This window comes from Anneissia japonica, unplaced genomic scaffold (genome assembly GCF_011630105.1).
Source record: "Anneissia japonica isolate Jap-2015-1 unplaced genomic scaffold, ASM1163010v1 scaffold277_len1293397_cov203, whole genome shotgun sequence".
NCBI lineage: Eukaryota > Metazoa > Echinodermata > Crinoidea > Comatulida > Comatulidae > Anneissia > Anneissia japonica.
Genome location: NW_022719460.1, coordinates 703387 through 709653, shown reverse-complemented (window position 1 = coordinate 709653; position 6267 = coordinate 703387).

Here is a 6267-nt window from a genome sequence, read left to right as displayed (position 1 = left end):
CTATCCACTTGCTTATTCTATTGTGTAAAAGTGATCAGATTCTACAATAGAACATAAAAAAACTTCCATTCAGACACAACTATATAGATATTAACTATATAGGCTAAGATAATATACTTCTAGAGAGCTGTGATGATTACCGTATATTCTATAATCACCATTACAACAGAACATCTCCATTCTAAAGTTTGAGAACAGTAATATATTTACCTGTTTCAAAGGGGGTACATATAACGAAGCTAAACGAAAAGGCACGTCTAACATAAAATGATAACATGATTGAATTCTGAGAAGCCAGATCAAATCCATTTTGTGATCGTCTGAATCCGCAGCTGTTTCGTGTTTTAGTTTATTGCTGTTTCTTGTACAATTTCTCTAACACCCGTGAGATTTCCGACTTAAGTCTGGCATCTGAGATCAGTTACTTCTGTTTCTAGAAGATTAAAGTTGATGCCAGATGGGTGTATATACTGGCACTGAGTGTCTCCTTCAATTTGGCTGTGAAAGAGGAAAGTTGAGCGAAATTGAAAACTCTATCAAAACAGCATCATCAATAGAATTACTGAGTTTACATATCAAAATTAAAGTCTACTCCCTCAAGTAAAATATGTCATACAGTATCAATAACGTGAGGCCAGTAAACACACCGTTGAATATGAAACTATTGGTGTCATTTTCATGATAATTGATTAATCTAGGCCTATTCACCATTGGGCTTTTAATTTTTTTTTAATACCATGGTACTCAGCGGTGGCGCCAAAATGTGCCTACAAGGGATCCGACGTGTCCGACGGAGGGGTCCGAACCAGGGCGACGACGAGCCTCGGTCGATGGCCCGGAATATAAAAAAAAGCCATGTTAGGGTTCATGGGGAGAGTTTTTATGGCTTACTTTTGTCTTAAATGTGCTTTTAGAACACAATATTAGGGATCGGCAATCAACAGCCTTATTTTGACAGGAAATTATAATTTTTAACAATTCTTATGCGACGACCTAGCCGTTTGTCGGGTGACAGGGGTCCAGGCCTGTCTGACGGAAGATGACCACCCTGCCACCCCCTGCCACCCCCCCCCCCACTACTTCTGCTGCTACTACTACTACTACTACTATGACTACTACTACTACTATTACTGTGACTACTACACTAATGCTGCTACTAGGCCTACCACTATCTGATAGCCAACTAGAAACATCACTACACTCATTAGCACGTAGGTTTGCGCGATAAATTCAAACAAAATGTCATCAATTTAATATGTTTTCAAACGAACCATCCCAAATTCACTAATCAAATCAAATGTTATACGAATTGCAGTTGTAATACACACGTTCTCTTTCATGGACTCATTCTTCAATAGGTGTGTATTATGAACCTATTGAGATTGTATAATATTATATCACCAAAATATTCAGACTATAAAACTAAAAGACTTTTATGCAATTTAATTTCAATCTGCATTAAAGTTTAATCTTGCCTATAGTATGACGGATAGGTTTGAAATGCATATCTGAAATTTGTGTCAAGCTTAACTTATATACGCATTTGCAAATGCAAAACCAGCTATTTAAATTACGTATGATCTCATAGGTAGTAGTGTGGCTTCTGAAATTTGTTTTGTGTGAGTCTCGGAATAAAATCCCTAGTGGGCTTCATGGGAGAGAGCTTTTATAGTTTAGGATGGCCCAAAATTCTGCTTTTCTAGCTCTGCGACCTTGTCGTAGCGTCGGATGATGGAGGAGAAGGGGGCGCTGCTGCTCGTACAGTGGTAAGAGCTGGGTATGGCGGGTCCGAAAGGAACCTGTCAGCACAATGTTTTCTTCAATGGTACATTATTCATACAATAGTAATGTAAACATAGACAAAGAAAAGGTACGCCTACTGGTTTTGAACATATGCGATGTTAACAAATATTTAAATAACCTTCAGCTTAAAACGTAAAAATACTCGTTAGTTACGAAAAACATTGGTAGCATCGCAGATAGACTTACTGGACTGAGGAAACATGTAAGTTTCATCCTAACAACATTTATGTTATGAGTGGGATTTGTCTTATTGAAGCTAACGCATTTTGGCTGTCCTCTGTAAGGACTATCAAATCACACGCTGCAACAGCAGCAGCACCACCACCACCACCACCACCGTGGTGATGAATTACAAGGAAGTAGTTTATTTGGACCCGACTCGACTCTTTCTAAGCTCTTTCCAAAAGAGTAGGCCTAACTATGATATAACAAATAATATCATGCAGTAAGTTGCATACATGGACTCAGCGCTATAACCTATGTTTTACAAGGAGCGGACGTGTGAGACAGGCAGGGACACTGAGCCCCCCTACGGTTCTCCAGTGGCGGGCCCATGGGTTGACACAAGTGGCGCTCAACTCTAATAGACCTAATGGAAATAGAGTAAAATATACTGTAATTCACACTGAATAGTTTCAAACCTCACTGAATACTGTAATAACATATTTTCCGTCCGTATATAATAATGTAGTCACGGTACAGGATTGTATAGGCCTACTGGTTGAATAAATAAACTTTGTCATTAAATTAAATTGATAAAAATTCATTCCTACTTCAAATATATATTTTTTCATATTAACTCCCTTCTATAAAGAGATAAATTGATAAATTTAGAAACCTATTAAGGCAGTGGAAAGTGTGGGCGAAACCCATATAGGCTCATTAAAACACGTTTTAATAATTAAGCAGATGTGCAGGAAAATTGGCGAAAGAATATGTTGACAAGATTAACAAATAGGCCATCTGACCATTTACCCAAATGACCGTAATATAATTACGCTACCCGCTACAACATGTTTAAACTTTTATAGATCTAGCGTTCGTTTCTGTATAATTCTAGTTCCAAGAGCGCTTGCCTTCGACACTCATTGCATTGTGCCATGATTGTGCCAACCTCACTTATCATGTTTATGAAAAATAATGTTAAACAAGCTTAACGTAGTTGTGCACAATCTTGTTATAATCAATGTTTTATATATGTACTTCACAGATTACTGTATTTTTTAAAATCATAATATCTCCTATCTTTATCATTGAATTTTGGACCTGTACGAAGATTAAAATATGACATAGATCTTTAACAGATTCTCAAAACCTGACGGTAAATTCTGATTCTACGACGAACGCAATATAATACAGACTTTGATTAAGGAGGTGACGGGTTTGTGTATCGTTTTATCGCGTCATCGCAAAGCAGTGGACGCACTTGTGACAGTTCAAATTACTATTTTGTGGGACTCATCAGAGCGCATTAAACGCACCATCGATCAATTACTCCGAATGACTGATTGAATTCCAGCAAATCGAATACATAACTGCACACATAATTCATCTGTCATCGATTGAAAGATTAAAAAAAAATAAGACTAATAAAATCTTTTGACGTCGTAGGTGTGATCGACCTGTGGTCCCCCATGGTCAACAAAATTGATATACTCCTTCCTTCTTTTTATTTTGCTACCACTTTCTCTTTTTTTAACAGCTACTCATACAACAGCTACTTATACATTCCCATTTTAGCTTTTAATTTTGTTTATAATTTTTATTTCGAGAAGGAAGATGAATTTATGCAACAGTACGGTAGCCGGTAGTAGGGTTGCAGTAGCAGCAGTTGGTAGAGCAGTAGTAGTAGCATCAGCAACAGCAGTAGTATAGTAGTAAGTGGTGATGGTTTTAGTGTTATTGTTAAGTGGTGGTGGTGGTGAATAGTAGGAGTAGTATGGCTGTTCCAGTGTAGAGCAGTAATAGTGTAGCAGCCAGCTATAAGCCCAAATATGCCATAAGCCATGCTAAATCAGTTATTTCAACGTAATCCGCAAGGTGGGCGATACAAACTCAAATCACAGAATCTTATGTGCCTGTCGAGTTATCCAAGGTGGTTTATCACGACACATGATTGACGCATATGAGAAGGAATTTTATCGTTCATAAACTTAGGATAACTTGTTCATTTTTTAGGCACGTAAATTTAAAATCATGTTTGAAACTCTAGCCGCAGATCTTAAATAGGATCTGCGCTTTAGTGTAACTTAACTTATCAGGTGTCCTGTGATTTTTGGAATTCGTTGTCTTTGATATTAGATAAGTCACGTGGATTTATTGCTTCTAAATTATCCCAATGACCCAGGTTCAAATGGTGCCGAACAGGTGTGTTGACAAGTATAAGGGCACTTCTAGAATCAATTGGGCAGTTAAAATATAATATTTTACTTTAATTACTGTAGTTGAGAGATTTTACTTTAATTACTGTAGTTATATTTTAAAATGTTTTATCTTTTTAAATGGAGGAATGGCAAGATAAAAATAATCATTGTGCTTTTTTGTCTTTGCTTCTCTTATATTGTTATTTCGAGTACCTGATAAATCAAATTTAAAAAAACCCTCCTACTCTTCATCATCATCATAAGTAACATCATCACCACCAACAACCTCATAATAATATTATTAATAATAATAATCATCATCATCATCGTCATCATCATCATCATCGTCATCATCCTCTTTCTTATTATTTGCTCAAGAGAACATAGTAATTTGTTTTGTTTGAGAAGAAATAAACAACCTGATTCGTCTGCAGCAGTCTAAATAGAACTGCATTGGCAGCCTATTTGACCATGCCATCAATAAAAACAACCATTAGGCTATGTTATGTAGGCCTGTACTATTTACATAATTACTTTAATTACTGTAGTTATATTTTAAAATGTTTTATCTTTTTAAATGGAGGAATGGCAAGATAAAAATAGCACCACAATCATCACTCCATAGATAGAAAAAGTAGGCCTACTCCCGGTAAATGTACATTTATACATTTATTCAACAAAAAACAACATTTGCACAATGGCAGCATGTACAGAAGCCGCAGTCGCTTGTCTTTTACATACATGTTTGCCTACTAAACAATTTACATTACACACAAGAAAAGGAAACGTTACAACTAGGAGAAAAAATGTATAATTATACAGCCAATGATCTAATCCAATCCCACCGCTCCCCGCTCAAATCACTGACTATTCAACAAATGATACTATTTACAAAGGGCCCTAGTTAACTAAGTTGTAGGCTAATAATGTTTCAAATATCTTCTTATATTCTTTTTAAGAGTTGGAAGGGATGTCATTTTGTTTGGTCCTAAGGTGGGTTGAAGTCATTCCAATATGATGGGCCATTAACAAATATAGATCTTACTTGTTTCTATTCTGTTAAACGGGATGTACTATCATTAACATTTCGTAATGTTTTTGTTCGACCTGTTTTTGATTCCGGGTTAATTAATTGTTCAATAGGGACTGGGAATTGGTGAAGATGATAATTGAGCATAAAGCATGCAGCTTCTGTTTAGGTCGTATATATTTAATATATTTAATTTTTTAAAGAGGGGCTTAGAGGGAGTTCTGTAGGGTTAATTTGATATTCGTTTTTGCAGTTTATGTAATTTTTCAATATTTGTCGGGTAATCATTTTCCCATAGAGCCAATCGATTGATTGAAACGATCTGTTACGACTACAGTATATGCTACAGGGGCATAACTTGTGGTATGCCAGACTGTGCCTAAATGAGTTAATTTCACGATTTGCTGTAAAGTTTCGGCCTACTGGAATAAGGGCCATAGGCCTATGCGGTTCGTTGGTCAATATTTTTTTCTGCTCAGTGGATATTTTAGGCATCGTCATGATAATCATGATCATCGTCATTATCATTATCATCGTTTTCATCATCATCTCCACCCCTCCTCCTCTTCATCATCATCATAAGTAACATCATCACCACCAACAACCTCATAATTCATTAAGGTATTTATTGCACAATCATAAAACATTAAAATATATAACAGCAGTCAAACAAAGGAAAGACTGAAATTGTTATATTTACAAGGGAATTAAAAAGAAAAAATTACTATACACAATTCATAATTAGGCCTACAATTAAGATATACAATTCAAATTACAATTCCAAAATACAATTCAAAATTACTTATATAAAAAAAGGAAGTAAGAAAAAAAAAATTATTCCTATTCATTCATTCCTATTCATTTGTTTATTTTCAATTAAGCGAAACAGAGTATTTACGAAACTGTTCGAAATTATTCAGGTTAGCATATGTCTAGCAATATATACGTTAAGATTCGTAGTAACAATAATCAATTAACCAAAATGACATCAAAAAAGCACAAACAAACCACAAAATTCACAAATTCAGGACCAGACAACACTCAAAAAAAAAAAAAAAAAAAAAGTTTTCA